This window comes from Chanodichthys erythropterus, chromosome 21 (assembly GCF_024489055.1).
Source record: "Chanodichthys erythropterus isolate Z2021 chromosome 21, ASM2448905v1, whole genome shotgun sequence".
Classification (NCBI taxonomy): Eukaryota; Metazoa; Chordata; class Actinopteri; order Cypriniformes; family Xenocyprididae; genus Chanodichthys; species Chanodichthys erythropterus.
The window spans coordinates 17,783,252-17,801,150 of NC_090241.1; the positions used below are offsets into that span (position 1 = coordinate 17,783,252).

Genomic DNA, 17,899 nt, shown 5'->3' on the forward strand with positions numbered 1-17,899 from the left:
TTTTTAATCTACTATATTAGTACAGGCCTGTTTTACCATCCGAATGATGGCCAATACTTTACAGATTAGTTTTATGATGTTTATTGTACTTCACACAAAAGATGAAGCGTCTGTTTTTACTCTAGAAAATCTCTGTAAGAGCTTAATAAAACACTGCAAGTGTGCATAAAAAAATTATCCATAAACTCTCTCTCTTTCCCTTGTATTATCATCACCAACATACATAGCGAAGAACAAAGAAACACTCCTTACAACTAACAGTAAACAAATATATAAAGACCTTATGTCTTTCGGGTGGTGCTTAATAAACTTTATAACCGTAAATAAACTCAGATGAACTGTAATAAAGTGCCCTCTTACCTTCATTACTGCCATATAGTATCACTCTGGAGGCTGTAAGCTGGATCACGAACAGTTTTTACTTGTATATCCTTGAGTAATAAATTTTTAGCACAGTCTCTGTTTTGTATCGTCTCTTTGTATTGATATTCGTTCACAAAGCAGACCGGTGTGAAATGATTCGCGCAGACATACAACGAATTTTGACAGAACTGAGGGAGCATTTTCCTGGAAAACCAAGTTAATCCACCTCGTCTTCAGCGGCTCAGATTTAGGGAGTAAATGAAGAGAGCTATGTGGATTAATCCAGAACACCTAAAACGATCGGGAGACATTCTCATCAGTGCAGCAATGGCAGACTCGCCGTGAACGCGCTCAGGGCGGTTCTAAGTTCAAACTTAAGTGTCAGTCAACATTCATGGGCGGTGCCTGTGGCTTTTGTGACCTCACACTGCCAGGGATCTGGAAACGGCTTGTTCTGAGACATTGCTTATGATTTATGGGGATTAAAAAAAAAGGAGTGGGTGGATTTTTATCAATATACACATATTACATACACACATATTATGTCCAAACACCAGGCAAAAGTGAATTTTGCATAATAGGTCCCCTTTAAAAAGCACTTATTTACAGAAATAATATTAAACCTAAATAATATTACTTACAAAATAAGAATATATTCAGTAAAAGCTGAGTAAAAGTACTCTCACAGATGGGTGATTGAAGCATGCGATGAGAGAGAATGAAACGAGAACAATATTTGATCGGTTTCCCTAGTTTTCTGGTTCCTGTGAATTGTTTTGTTATTATTTTATTCAAAACTTCTAAATTTTTATCCTGCTCTCCCTCATCTCTGAGTTTTGCCCTGCATTACAGAACCAAACACAAGATTGAAGGCTAAGCAAGGGGCAGATGAACATGTTCAGTAATCAAGGAAACTAACTAGATATGGGGAAAAACAGGAACAGGCTACCCAAAAGACCATTAAAAACTAAACAGAAAACATTAAAAGATTTTCATGTTATTAAAAGATTTTTTCAACATGTTAAAATTCTTTAGCTCAAACAGTAGAGCATGGAGCTCACAACACCAAGGTCATGGGTTCAATTCTCGGAAAATGCATGAACTGAGAAAAATGTAGGCTATAACTTAAATGCAGATGCAGTTCACTTTGGATAAAAATGCATAAATGTAAGAGTTTGAAAAAAAAATACTATTGAAATGTCTATTGTTATTGTTACACATAAATCACTCTTTGACTCCAAACATAAAGACAGTGCGTATTCTGTATGACTTTGCCAGCAATCTGATTGGAGGATCTTGTGTTATTTGTTTTTGTTGAAAAAGCATCTAAAAATGATATTGATGAGGGTATTAATATGAATATACCCACAACACGAGCCCAATCTGAATGCTCCAGTTTACTAGTGCTGCAGAACAGACAATCAGGTACTTGAAATCCACCATTATTATCACTGTGTAGTACTAATTCATCTTTGATTCTAACCTTGCAGTGACTCTCCTGTTCTCTCCAGGTTCTGACGTTTGTCCAAGTGACAGACCTCTTCCACACCTCTCTCTGTCAAAATCAATTCCTGCTCTCAAGATCCAGGATAAAAACAAAGTAACCCTTGACCTCAACAGTGAAGTTGGATTGGTCAGCAACATTGTCAGGGAAAGTTTGGTTTTTGAGCTACACAAAATATTCTCAGGAGCAATTAAAGAGAGAGATTTAAGCACCAAAAAGCCAAAAGTAGAAAGACTACATGAAAATATATCCATTTCAGGTGTTTCCAATGGAGAGAGTCCAGAAGATGTGATAAAATACCAAAACACAGATGGGGAGAATCTCTCCGAGCGCTTGCTTGAAACTTCTCAGAGGACACCAACAATGCTGCCTCTTCCTGGTTTGGTGGACAAACTGATAGAAAGCCCCTCTAAGACAGACTCCTATTGCAAGTGTGCTGATACTAAGAAAAAGTCACTGGAGAACTTATGGCAGGAGCGAAACATTGTAAGAGACAGTGGAATACTGAGCCAGCTCAGTAAGGAACAGCTAAAGCTTCAAGAGGTACCTAAAGTTTATAAAGGTTATAGTAATGCCTATTTTTTTCATTTACATAACCTCTTATATTACCTCTACTTTATGTTTTCTGATGTTCTCCCAACATTCTTTGCTCTTGCCTTTCTTCACACCCCTTCACCAGCATCTGTATGAGGTTGTCACATCTGAGCAGACCTATCTTCAGAGTTTGACAGTGGCTGTGGAACTTTTTCAGGAATCGTCAGTGCTGAAAGATGCTCTGGCACCAAGAGACAGAAAGTCATTGTTTTCAAGCATTGCAAAAATCAAAGAGATCAGTCAAAGGTAAGAACCAGGGCTAATGTATATATAGTCTGTTAAACAAGAATTGAATACAATTCTGAGAATACATTTCAGAGGAGAAAATATTCAGATCCGATTCTTTCCTGTTTTCTTGGTCATATTCAGGAAATAAAAATGTTGGCCCTACATAATAATTAGACAAAATTAAACAAAGTTTGGGTTAAATAAATTACTTTTATTTGGCAAGCATACATTAAAAAGGGGGCAAAAATGACAGTAAAGACTTTTGGGGAACTAACCCTAACCCTAACTCCATTTATTAAATAATCCTGAAAAAAAAAAAAAAAAGTTTTCACAAAAATATTTACAAATATAAAGCAGAACAACTGTTTACAACATTAATAACAATAAAAAGTGTTTCTTGAGCACCAAATCAGAATATTCAAATGATTTCTGAAGGATCATGTGACACTGAAGACTAGAGCAATAGCTGCTGAATATTCAATATTGTCATCATCAAAAAATATGAGAAAAACTGTTATTTCCAATTGTAATAATATTTCACAATATTACTGTTTTACTGCATCAAATAAATACAGCCTTAGTAGTCAGGTTTTTGGGGTGGAAGGAGCGAGGACTCGATGCAGAAAGAATAGGCTTTTTATTAATAATAAAATAAAACAAAAACACAACAAAAACAACCCCGAGGGGGAAAACAGACTAGAACATAAACTTGACTCGACTCGACTCGGACTTGGACTTGGCACACAAGGAATAATACAACGACAACGAACCAGCACAGGACTGCAAACACAAGGAGAATAAATAGGAGAGAAAACAAGGCAGGTAATGAGGAAGGACAGGTGGGGCAAATCAACCAATAATGAGGTAACAAGGTGGGCAGGGTCAAGACAATAGACATGAGAGCACATGCACAAAGAAACATATGACAAGCCAAGTGAAGGAACACTCGACCATGTGCTCACAATAAAGACAGGACTGGGAGAGCGAGTGTCCGAATCCCGACACGAAACCAAAACCAAACTAGACACGAGTGCAGGGATCCGGACGCCACGCTCCCAACATGAAACAAGGCACGCAGACAAGAGAGTGCACGGCTCGAGAACACTCGAGACCGTACGCTCACACAAGGACAGGACGAAAACGGGTGTCCGAGCTCCGTCACAAAACCAAGAAATAAACTAGACAGAAGTGACAGAACCCTGACATTAGTGAGCATAAGAGACTTTTTTTAAAATCGTTTGAAAAATTCTTACAGATCTCAAGCTTTTAAATGCTAATATATAGGGCTGGGCGATATATCGAATGCTTTTGTCACGCGCATTTTGTCAGTAAAGCCGGTTCCCTGATTACCACTAAATCAGCATCACCTGCTTTCAAATGAAACGGCATTTAAGAGACAGAGCCGTAGTTCACTGATAAGCCACGCAATATCACGTTCAATATCGATATGAATCACCGTCGATATTGAACGCGATATTGCGTGACTTATCAGTGATCTACGGCTCTGTCTATTAAATGCTGCTTCATTTGAAAGCAGGTGATGGCGATTTAGTGGTAATCAGGGAACCGGCTTTACTGACGAAATGCGCGTGACAAAAGCATTCGATATATCGCCCGGCCCTACTAATATATATTTCTAAAATGTACATAAATGAAATGATTTAACCTTTTTCCTTCTAAGAATGCATTTATTCAAACTCTTTTCTTAGCTTCATGGATGCAATGCTGTTGGAGCTGGCTTCAAGTGTGTTCTGCAATGTAATCTGTGATGTTGTTCACCAACATGCTCTTGGACCCTTTGGGGCTTATATGAATTACATCCGTAATATGCACTATCAGGAGCAGACATTGCACAACCTTAGGTAAAAGAGTAGTGCTTGATGTTTATTTATCATGGATATTAACATAAAACCTGCGCTTTATTCTAGAGATATTCTTTAGAGATAAGGATACTATGAATAAAGTGTCTGCTGTTTGCTAACATAATTTTCAGTAAAGAGAGTCCTCAGATTGTGGAGATCTTGCATAAACTACAGGAAGACCCTCGATGCAACCGACTACCCCTCAAATCTTTCCTTTCACTGCCATTTCAGAGAATCACTCGGCTTAAAATCCTAATGCAGGTGAGTGATGAAGAGCATTAGCATAATTAGCATGAGTATTTTCAATTGTTTTAACATGTTACATCATTTATAAAATGTCACATCATCAAATAAAATTGTCAAACATTTTGATGCAGAATATCCAAAAGAAGGCCATTCCGGGATCAGATTGTGAGGCCTCAGCACTGAGAGCTCTGACGGAGATCTCAAGAGTATGAATGCCAAGCAGCTCAGCATATTTTTAAATAAGTGCTATTGTATAAAAACAACATTTGCTGCACTATATTGTATGATTTGTGCTCTCTTCACCTGTAGCTACTAGAGGCTTGCAACTGGCAGGTGGGCAGAATGAAACAGATGGAAGAAATAGTGCAGATTGCTAACAAGATTGAGTTTGCGTGCAAGGTAGTTGCAGGAGGTTGCTGGTAAACCGTTTACATATAGGTGATTACATGTCACCTTCACATTTTGTAATGCGTAATTCACTATTTTCCTTAATGTCCTCTCTGTTTGTTGGGTCCCTCTCTCTCTCAGGCCTTGCCTCTTGTGTCTTCCTCCCGCTGGCTTGTGAAACAGGGAGATCTGGTTCAAATCTCTTCAAAGGAAAACATGTTTGGCCAGAGAAAACTGTGTCATGTACTTCTGTTCCTCTTTAATGATCTGCTGCTGGTGGCAACTAGGAAAGGGTAGGAGAGCCAAATCAATTAGTTAGTCAAATAAGTTTACTTGGTGAGATTTTCTTCCCTGGTTTCTAGGAAGGCACTGATATTTAAATGTGTCTCAATACTGAATATTATTTTCAATAACCAATAAATGGTAAATAGTCAATAGTCAGAAATGACATTTTCAGCGTTCCTCCTATCCCTCACCTGCAATCTCTCGGCCATCACATGCACCTGTTTCCCAACAACACTTCAATATACACCAGGATAAGAACACACACCTCACAGTCACTCTTGGTCTGGTTTCAATGATAACAACTTACTTACCCACTTTACTTACCTATTGGATCTCCTTGTGATATTCCAGCGATCTCATTGTGAATCTCCAGCTATCTCCCTGTGATACTCCAGCAATCTCCTGTAAGCTACTCTTTTGAATATTATATGTACCTATCTACTCTCCATAGTCCTGTGAAGAGGTGTGAAGATCCTCCCTCTACTATATCATGCTCCAGTCATTGCTCTGCTGTTACCCTGGTAAAGAAAAGAGACTCACCTGCTTTCTGTTTAATTAAAAGAGACTCACCTGCTTTCTGTTTAATTAATCAATGTCAATAAATACCATGTTTGGGTTTAACCAAATCTCTGGGTCTGGTGTTCCCTGACAGAAGATCAGACTCCAATATCATTGATCGCAACTGCTTAATCACCCATCCACCCTGCTGACCTGCTCCTATCCCTCTCACAAGCTGGCCGCCCTCTAGAAGACTATTATTCCTTTTCCACCAAGGCAGTTTGAGTGCTGGTTCGGAGCCAGAGCCTAGTTTCAAATCAGTTCTTTGTCTTTCGACACAAAAAGCACCAGCTCTGAGCCAGGAAAAGTGGTTCGTAAGTAGCACCAAAACATTGCTGGGCTAGAAGTAAGAACCGATTGTGTCAGGGGCTGGGTTACCGTGACCAACAAGAAACTTGTGACTGCCATTTTTTAAATAGCAGCTAATCAAGCTAATAGCAGCTCGATTGTAATCTCCGTCTATATACAAATTGCGTCGAGCTGTGTTTGGATGCCGATGTAGGTCTGCAAAGCCATGAGCATCAACAGTAGTGAAACATCCGCGATTGTTGATAGAAGGCTTGTTCAAGATACATCGGAGCAGCGCGGACGATTCGGCGGGTGCCGCGGATCCACGGGAGTGTTTGTAGAGCAAACGACTCCTTGTGCTTTTGGATCGTTCTCGCGGAGCTTTAATGTCATCTGCCGATCGCTTTGCGGGAAGCTGATGCATCTCGATCAAGCTTGGTGTATTTGTGTTTGGCGCTGCAGCGCTAGCTTTGCTGTGAAATATGAGACGTATACAGTGACGTAACACCTGGCTCTGTGCTGCTCTCTAGCCCGTGGAAAGGCAAACTGGTTCTTAGAAGGCTCGTCAGTTGAGCCAACTCCGAACTAGCACTAGCTCTGAACTATCACCCGGTTCATGCTGGTGGAAAGGGGGTATATGTGGAGGAGTTCCTTGAGCTGTCCCACCTGGTGTCCTGGAGCGACAAAACTCTGAAGACTGTCTTTTGGAGTGGGTTGGATGATCATATCTTCAGACAGCTACTATCGGGAACTATATGTAGAATATATACTCTGGCTGAGTGGCTCCTCCCTTATAGTAGGCAAAGTGGATGAAGACATCATCGTCCCTCAGTCGCAGCCTCCCCAGCCCACTCCAGTCCTCCTAGTGCCATTAGTTTTCATCTCAGAGACACCGCCTCAGAATTCCTCACTAGTCCCTCTCCAGACCTGTCACTGAGCCAGAGCCCACCATGGAGCAAGAGCCAGAGGAAATGATTGCCAGATACCCAAAGCTCAGACAGCCCCTTACCCCACCCACCACGGTCACAGAGCCAGAGCCAAACACAGACACAGAACCTGAACAAGAGCCCATCACGAGTCATGAGCCAGAGCCAGTGGCCAACAAGGACCTGCCACAGTTGGAGAAAGTCACCCCGGAGCCAGAACTTGCAGCCCTGGTCATGTCTGACTAAGTGCAAGTGCCGGCACCCAAGGCTGTCCTAGCGGGGATGCTACTGGAATTTGACGGTGTGGGGTTGGATTCCATCCTTGCCCCCTTGCATGATGTACAGTTGCTGCCTACGAGCACTGTCAATATAATGAACTCCCTAGCCCCTCCTATTCCCAAACCAAGTCTCCTGCATCTCAACTGGTACTGCCTAGCTCCAAGTCTCCTGCATCTCCAGTGATCCCTCCCTCTGCCACATCCTCTATAAAAGACAACCAGTCCTTCTGCCATGCCTCTGCTGGCTCCCTTCAGTCACTTAGCTCCTCCTCAGTTGGCTCCAACCAGCATCTCTGATCTACCTTCAGCCTTACAGTCTCCATCTTTCCCTTGGCATAAGGATCCCCTGGCTTCGCCTTGGCCTGCTGAGCCCATAACTCCACCTCAGCCCATCGACTTGTCGGCTCCACCTTGGCTTCTCGTCCCTTCACATCCACTGGGGACCGTCATCCTTACAGCTCCACTGGGCTCCCTTGTCAGCTCCGCCTTGGTCAGTTGTAGCTCTGCCTGCGCCACTGGCCTTCAGCTGCACTTCGTTCCTCCACCCCTTTGGCTCCGACAAGCTCCGCCTTGCACTTGACTCCACCTTGGTCCTCAGTCACACTAGCTTCGCCTCATTCCTCCAACACCCTGGTGTTGTCCGGTGTCATTAGCTCTTCAGCTTCGCCTGGGTCTCCACCTCCCACGGCACCACCTCTGTCAGTCAGATCTCTGGCTCCATCCTGGTTCTGCCCTCCATCAGTTCCGCTGTGGGTCTTCGTCCTGGCTCTGTGTCTGGCTCGCTCCGTGGTGTTTACCTTAAACTCCTTCACTGCCCTCTCACTCACTGTTCCCCCTTAATGCCTCAGTCCTTCCCTCCCAGACCCTCAAGAACTGCACCAATCTACGTTGTCAAGGACCATTACATTTTTGAGGGTGTCAGGGGCTGCCCATGGAGGGGTGAGGGAGTTAATGTCGCATATGCTCTATATTGGCCCAGTCATCTAATTAGAAACTACACTTCCAGCATCCCTCATATCTCTCACCTGCACTCACTTGGCCATCACCCACACCTGTTTCCTATCAGCACTTCAGTCTGCACCAGGATAACCGCACACACCTCACAGTCACTATTTGTCCGTTCTCAACTATGGATAACAATACTTACCCACTCTACTTACCTATTGGATCTCCTTGTAATACTCCAGCAATCTCCTATAAGATACTCTTTGAAATATTATACGTACATGTCTACTCATCATAATCCTGTGAAGAGGTGTGTGCTCTGTCTACTCTCATGGTAAAGGAAAAGGGACTCAGTTAATTTTCTTCTGACTGTGCCATTACAAACCTGTTTTCTGTTTAATTCATCACTGTTAACAAACACCCTGTTTGGGTTTAACCTGATCCTTGTCTCAGAGTCTGGTGCATTCCCTGACAACAGATCAATTTAAACATCACCCAAATAATGCACAGTATGAAAATGGGTATTTATTTTTCATAAAGTTACTTTAATGAGCATTAGATGATGGAAAAGGTCTTCTAAATGTTAAAATTGGGGAACCAAAACTGATAGGGTGCAGAAATATTGTGTGTAGGTTCTATTATTAAATCTTATTTCATATATATCCTTTATGGATAAATAGATAGACACATTACCATTCAAAAGTTTGGGGTCTGTAAGTAATTGTTATTCATTTATTTTTTGGTAACACTTTACATTTAAGGTTTTATTAGTTAAAGGTGCCCTAGATTGTTTTTTTACAAGATGTAATATAAGTCTAAGGTGTCCCCTGAATGTGTCTGTGAAGTTTCAGCTCAAAATACCCCATAGATTTTTTTTTTTATTAATTTTTTTAACTGCCTATTTTGGGGCATCATTAACTATGCACTGATTTTTTTCAGCACGGCCCCTTTAAGAGATGCGTTCCCTCTGCCCAAGCTCTCGACTATACATTGCATTTACAAAGTTCACACAGCTAATATAACCCTCAAATGGATCTTTACAAGATGTTCGTCATGCATGCTGTATGCATGCTTCGAATTATGTGAGTAAAGTATTTATTTAGATGGTTACGTTTGATTCTGTGTGAGTTTGAGGCTATGCTCTGTGGCTAACGTCTAATTCTACACTGTTGGAGAGATTTATAAAGAATGAAGTTGTGTTTATGAATTATACAGACTGCGCGTGTTTAAAAATGAAAATAGCAACGACTCTCGTCTCCGTGAATACAGTAAGAAACGATGGTAACTTTAACCACATTTAACAGTATTAGCAACATGCTAATGAAACATTTAGAAAGACAATTTACAAATATCACTAAAAATATCATGATATCATGAATCATGTCAGTTATTATTGCTCCATCTGCCATTTTTAGCTGTTGTTCTTGCTGGCTTACCTTGTCTGTGCACAGATCCAGACGTTAATACCTTTCCTTGTCTAATGCATCAAATGGGCTGGCATTATGCAAATATTGGGGTCATGCATATTAACGATCCCGACTGTTACGTAACAGTCGGTGTTATGTTGAGATCCGAGTGTTTTCCGGAAGTCTTTTAAACAAATGAGATTTACATAAGAAGGAGGAAACAATGGAGTTTGAAACTCACTGTATGTCTTTTCCATGTACTGAACTCTTGTTATTCAACTATGCCGAGGTAAATTCAAATTCTGATTCTAGGGCACCTTTAACTACTTTAGTTAATAACTACATTATTAAAATCAAAAGTTGTTGGCCTATTTGTTTACATTATTTAATGCACTCTGAACTAACATTAACAAAGATGAGACCTTATTGTAAAGTGTTACTATTTTTTTATGTTTTTGAAACATCAGACATCTTATGCTCACCAATGCTGCATTTATTTGATCAATATTGTGAAACATTATTATAATTTAAAATAACTGTTTTCTATTTTAATATATTTAAAAAGTGTATTTTATTTTTTTTTATAGCAAAGCTACATTTTCAGCAGCCATCACTCAAGTGTTCATGATTTGCCTTTATTTGAAATAGAAATGTTCTGTAACATTATAAATGTCTTCACTTTTGATTAATGTAATGTATCCTTGCCGGGGAAAAGTATTAATTACGTAAAAAATCTTACTGATCCAAACAGTGTAGATGCATATATGGTTGTAAATATATATATATATATATAACAACTAACTCTCTTTGACTGTGCAGGTTGGACCGGTTTTTAGTTCAGGACTATGTGCACCGCTCTCTGATAGAGGTGACTGAGGGGAAAGACCTGGAGGAGGAGCTGGAGGGATGTGAACTGAACCGGATATTTCGGCTGGCCCTTTTGCATAATCACCGGAGCACCACCTCTCAACTTCTGCTGCAAACAAATTCAGAGTCAGTACCCACAATACCTGTCCATATACCACCAAAACAGCTTAACAGTGAACTGTCAAACTCTCAGACAATAGATGGCCTTTATAACAAGATCAAAACATTTATTAGTACATGATGTTCCTCTTAATATAATAACAAAGATTTGTCTTTGTTTGTTTTCTTAGAGCTGAGAAAGACTTATGGGTGGATCTTCTGGGTGGGCGGAGAGATAGAGAGGACTCTGTGTATGAAGAGTGGGGTATGAATCATTGAATGCAATACAAGTCCAAGTGTGTTTGTTTGAGTCAGTTCAACAGAAACCAAAACAATTTTTATAATAATACTAAATGACATAATGACACTCTTTTATTTTTTTTTTTAATCCTTTGAATCATCAGTTTAATTGAACAATGTCATGGGAAATATTTCAGTTTCATAATTTAACCCACAGAAGTCTACAAGCTATTTCCATATGTGATATATTATAATAAGGTATTATAATACTTATCTTCTCTGTATATATATATATATATATATATATATATATATATATATATATATATATATATATATATAAAATATATATATATATATATATATATATATATATATATATATACAAATATATATTACATTACATTACATTACAATTAATCATCTGTTTCACTTATTATAAGTGTTAATTAAAATTAAGGTGTTATTTCAGAGATTCAATGACAGTGAAACATTTTAACCTTGGCAGCTGTATAAATAATATATAATAATATACACAAGCCTATATTATAATAGCTTTATATATCGTGAAAAAAAACATCACAGAATTTTTATTTTTTATTAGTTCTAAAACGTGTGCAGCTACAAATTGGCCACTAGGGGGCAAAAGTGTCAATGGCTTCAAGATTGTGTTTCCATAAAATGCAAACATCTGTTCCAAATCAGAGCAAACAATTAACTGCAGTGCAGATATGTTCTTTAAAATGATAAAACATTTGTGACTAAATAAATAAATAAATAAATATAATGTTCAAATTGTAATCAAATAGGCACCGTGTCTTAGACTGTCCTCAGGTGCGTTGTATTGAGGTGTACAGAGGACAGCAACGAGGGGAGCTTAGTCTACAGCTAGGAGATATGATCAACATCATACAGAAGACTACTGATGGTACTGTTGCAACAACCCTGCTATTCCAAATTAAATTGGTCTAAAATCAAAGAAAGTTTTGATAACTCATGCTCATTCATTTTTAGGGTTCATGGAGGGCCGTAGGGTACAGGATGGACAGCGGGGCTGGTTCTCTGCTGCATGTGTGGTAGAGATCACCAATGAACATGTGCAAAGACGTCATCTTCGTCAGCGGTATCATGTCCTACAGACAGCCACACGCCTGCTGAAACAACGTAGTGGAAGCCTTGAACAACGAACCACAACATGCTTTAAATGAGAGACTTCTTTGCTAGACAGTCTATATTTAGAGACTTTGACTTCAGTTTTAGTTGGTCTTTTGGTCTTAGTTTAGCTTATATTTTTATTTTTATTTTTTTTGGACTTGCACTTTTTTAGATTTTTTTACCAAAATGTATTACTTTTCTGAACACCCCACAACATTAATGACATATTTAACTTCCAGAAAAACATATTTTCTCATCTCAGGCATCAAATCCCTATTATTATGGTCATTATTTTAAGTTATGGATACTATGGGAGCTCTCTGAATATTATTATAAAATGTATTTGTGATCAAATCAACATTTTCCTATTAATCAGATGCCCCTCACACTAATTCAGTAACTGCAAATATAAAAGTTACATAAAATCTCATACTTTTACTATTCTAAAACCTGAAATGGGCACATAATTTTTTATCAGAGGCTTAACTTCAGAATTTGAGCTAAAATCAGTATTCTTAAGATTTCTCTGAACATTTTAGACATAATTCAACTAAACTTTAAATTACTTTTTCATAAACTTTACAAAAAAAAATAATAATAATAATAAAAATGTAGGTGTGACGGGGTTGTGATTTTTTTGCCCAAATTGGCCACTGCTCTACATCTAGTGAATAAATGGAGAGCGCATGGCATGCATATTAAGAAATAATGAATAATATTGAAATAACAAAGATAATTTTCACAAGTAATAGTTTTCTGTCTTCAATTGATGTAACAGGGTTCAGTCATTAAAGGGTTAGTTCACCCAAAAATGAAAATAATGTAATTTATTACTCACCCTCATGACATTCCACACCCATAAGACCTTTGTTAATCTTTGGAACACAAATGAAGATATTTTTGTTGAAATCCAATGGTTCAGTGAGGCCAGCAATGACATTTCCTCAAGATCCATTAATGTACAAAAAATATATTTAAATCAGTTCATGTGAGTACAGTGGTTCAATATTAATATTATAAAGTGACGAGAATATTTTTGGTGCACCAAAAAAACAACAAAATAAGGACTTACATAGTGATAGCCGATTTCAAAACACTGCTTCATGAAGCTTCAGAGTGTTATGAATCTTTTGTGTCAAATCATGATTCAGATCGCGTGTCAAACCGCCAAACTGCTGAAATCACGTGACTTTGGAACCGCCGATTAGATACGCTGATTCATAACGCTCCGAAGCTTCCTGAAGCAGTGTTTAGAAATTGACCGTCACTATATAAGTCCTTTGTTTTTTTGGCGCACCAAAAATATTCTCGTCGCTTTATAATATCAATATTGAACCACTGTACTCACATGAACTGATTTAAATATGTTTTTAGTACCTTTATGGATCTTGAGAGAGGAAATGTCATTGCTCCCTATGAAGGCCTCACTGAGCCATCGGATTTCAACAAAAATATCTTAATTTGTGTTCCGAAGATGAACGAAGGTCTTACGGGTGTAGAACGACATAAGGGTGACTAATAATTGACATTATTTTCATTTTTTGGGGTGAACTAAGCTTTTAAGCTTGACAAACACAAATTCACAACATAATTTAGTTATAATTAAAGAAGGTGGTAACTTGCCTGTGTCTGCTCACAATGTTGTTCAGAAGACTTCTATGATGTCACTTCCTATTAATGATGTCACATAAGTATCAGTTCATTATTTTTATAGGGGGAGAATGGTTTGTGTAATGGGGTTGAGGAGTTACTGAGGTACGGAACTAAATGATGTGATTTTAATGAATAATCATGAATTTACTTAGAAAAAAAAACAACAAGCAAAAAAGCACAGATGGATATTTATAGGAATGGCAAAATGTATGGACTTTTTTCTCATTTTATTCATATCCCAAGTAAACTTTCATAGAAGGCCTTGAGGGACATGTCAAAATAGGTGGTGTCAACTGAAAAAAACAAACATAATTTCTAATATGAAGATAAAATGTATGTCATGTTTTTAAACATTATTAAAGGAGACATTTCAATTAATACAAAAAGCTTTTAAAAATATATTTTGTTGAGCCAGATAAAATACACTGAAAAATGTCAGAGGGACTAAAAATCGTAACGGTTTCGTGGACTCATGATGTAGGTCGTGCTTATTCTGTTTTGTTCCCTTTCATTCTGTTTATTAAATTTTGTAATGATAATCTATATCACTCTCTTCCCTTATTCGTAGTGACTCCTCACTATTTTGAATGAAACCTTACATACAAAGCTTGAAGCGTAGACAGTAAAGCATTTTCCTGCAATTTAAAATTTCTTGGAAATAGCTAGTCTGCAGACACAAAACAGGGTTTTTTGACGCTAAATTAGACAGTATTTGAGAAAACAACTAAACACAAAAGTTTAAATTTCGTTTCTTATTTAGCCTACTGAAAACTATTCAATGTAAATATCTGCATAATTACTATATCAACAAACGACATGACGTTCCGAAACCAATCAAATTAATCCGCAGGTACACCTCTCAGCCAATAGCTGCCGACGGTTTCAATACGAAACTGAACCAATAGAAGGCAAGAGCTCTCTGAAGTCATCCAATCCGAACACAGCATTGGCCGCAGTGAGTTCGCCTACAACGACGGTCGGACGTGTAACTCATATAGAGTTGAAGAAATACCAGGCGAAAAATAAAAGGTATGATGTCGATTTATAACAAAATAGAGATTTAAAGCAAATGCGAATCTGTAACATTGGCAATACATTATTTAAACGTGTCTCGGTGAAGCATACGGTAGAGTTTTATGATCTCTTCGCATGTTTGTGTGGTTTGACTAAACTTTCCCAGTCTTTGTTTCATCTCTGTAATGACAAACAGCAAAATCTGTGCGTTTATTTTTCCTTTCAGTTGAGGATATTTTTGTCGGTGTTTGTGAAATACTCTCAAACGAGAAGTAAAAGAGAGTTTGTCGTGAGAGGTTAAGATATTGCAGAGATTTTTATCTTGGGTGTATTGGGTACATGCAGCTTTATCTCATTACATTAAACTACACAACTTTATCATTTATTTCTACTTTTCATATAATAGTTTTTAAACATTTTTGCATTATCAAGTGCAGCCTGCAATGAGAAAATTCCTTTAATTGCTAAAACAAAACGATAAATGATCATTGTTTAATACAGCTGTAGGAATTGCTCAAATTCTTGGATAAAGTATTCACTTCTAACTACTTCATTCCTCTGAGGGGAAATAGGTCGATTTGGATCACATCTTGTAAGTGAGTCTGTGCTTTGAAGGCATTCCAGTCAAATTATTTATACCAACCTGTTGCATTAAAGAGCCAGAAACGAGCTGAATGATGTTGGGTTTAATGACGAGTCAATGTGTTTCTTAGTTGTTCCTGTTGCTTTAGAGATCAAAAGAAGTGGAGCTTTTATTATTAAGGATATTTAAGTTGGTCGTGTTACAGAGATGTGCTGTAGTGTTTCCATTCTCAGTCAGACCTCATGCAAGTCACTGTGCTAAATTTCACAGTACATTAGTATTTTTTAATGGTTCATGTGAGCTTGTGTCTTGTGTTCATGTCACTGCTATTGTGCTGGCCAGTTGTGACAAGAACTGTATGAAGTGCCATGTGAAAGAAAGGGAGCTGGGTTACAGTATGCATTGTGTCATTAAAGATACTTTGAATGTGTAGAGAAGTCATGAATGTTAAACTTGAAACTTGATAATTAGTCAATCAGGGCTGACAATAAAATGCATCAGCTCTTATTGGTTCATGCCTATCATTTTAAAGGTGGCATGAAATTGAAATTCTTCTGTTTTATAAATGCATCTTTTTGATTTTATTTTGTTTTTTCATATATGTGACCCTGGACCACAAAACCATTCGTGAGTGTCAATTTGTTGAAAATGAGATTTATACATCATCTGAAAGCTTAATAAATAAGCGTTCCATTGATTGATGTATGGTTTGTTAGGATACAACTATTTGAAAATCTGGAATCTGAGGGTACAAAAAAATCTTTTAAGCCTTTAAAGTTGTCCATATGAAGTCCTTAGCAATGCATATCCACTCACAGAAATACATTTTTGATATATTTACAGTTGGAAATTTACAAAATATCTTCATGGAACATGATCTTTACTTAATATCCTAATGATTTTTGGCATAAACGAAAAATTGATAATTTTGACCCATACAATGGCTATTGCTACAAATATACCCGTGCGACTTATGACTGGTTTTGTGGTCCAGGGTCACATATGTGTCTTCTTTTTTTCTTCTTTGACCTCATAATTTTTAATCAAAATGCCGTAACATCTGCTGGACTTAGATTATACCCCGGTGCTTTCTTAAATTCAACCTCAACCATGCATTCACATCTATCTCCATCCAATCAGCAACTGAGGGATAGAATTAAGTATCTGCCATAAATTTCCTTTTCATATAAAAGAAAAGATCTGACGCTACATTGAGACGTTACATCATAACGGAATAGTTTGCTTATTTAACACTTACTTAGATAATTGATTTGATAATTAGTTAGTTCTATATCGAGTTTACTAATTAGAAACAAGCCGAAATAAAGATGAACTTGCCAGGTGGAAAGTGTGCAAAGTATATTAATTTAAATAACATTTTGTAATTCTGTGCAATATTTGTCTTTTAAAGGATGATGTTCACCTTCAGATGTATATTAATGAATGATTTCGGTTATGATCATGTTCAATGGTGGGAATAATAATAATACCAGTTATGTATATTGACTATGGGCTGGGTATTGACACAATTTTCACAATTCGATTCAATTACTGTTCACATGCTTTTGATTATGATTTCGATTCGATATCGATTATTTTGGATGTAGTATTTCAGTTACAGTACATGGCAAATTTTCTAGAGGAAAAAAAATCTCTCAACTAGTGCTGTAAACTACACATGCAAGTCAGTTGGTACTACTATAATAACATTGAAGGTTAAATTGACTTATTTATATACAAACACTTAAATTACACTCAATGATGTTTTATTATAAATAAAGTTTAGAATTACATAATCATATTTCTACTCCAGTTCGTTTTTTTTTTTGTTTTTTTTTTTTTTAAATATAAACATTTAAATCACGGCTGTCATAGCTGATTTATTCAAACATGCATTAAATATTGAAGAACATTAAAAATTATAATGAATTTATAACGGTGCATAGCTATAGTTATGTAACTGGTATTAAAGCGGAGGAGAGGATGTTCACATGCGTCAAAACGGTATTTAAAGGGATAGTTCACCCAAAAATGAAAATTTGATGTTTATCTGCTTACCCCCAGTGCATCCAAGATGTAGATGACTTTTTTTCTTCAGTCGAACGCAAATTATGATTTTTAACTGCAACCGCTGCCGTCTGTCAGTCAAATAATAGCAGTGATTGGGAACTTGAACAATAAGAGTCGAAAAAACTTCCATAGACAAATCCAAATTAAACCCTGCGGCTCGTGACGGCACATTGATGTCCTAAGACACGAAACGATTGGTTTGTGCGAGAAACCGAACAGTATTTATATAATTTTTTACCTCTAATTCACCACTATGTCCAACTTCGTTCAACTTCCGGCTAGTAAGGTCTGATCGCGCTCTGACAACGGAAGTGATGTCTCGCGCTCATTGAAGTATATGGGCGAGAC

At 37.6% G+C, this 17,899-nt stretch overlaps 1 protein-coding gene across 4 annotated transcripts in view; it reads left to right on the top strand.

Moving 5' to 3' along the window:
- Positions 1 to 14,829: 14,829 nt before the first annotated feature.
- Positions 14,830 to 17,899, top strand: part of farp2 (FERM, RhoGEF and pleckstrin domain protein 2) — a 66,277-nt gene continuing 63,207 nt past the window's right edge. For all 4 annotated transcript variants that reach the window (XR_010893521.1, XM_067374858.1, XM_067374859.1 and 1 more), the window contains exon 1: positions 14,830 to 14,913. The gene's annotated coding sequence lies outside the window, so the exon portion shown is untranslated. The remainder of the gene's footprint in view (positions 14,914 to 17,899) is intronic.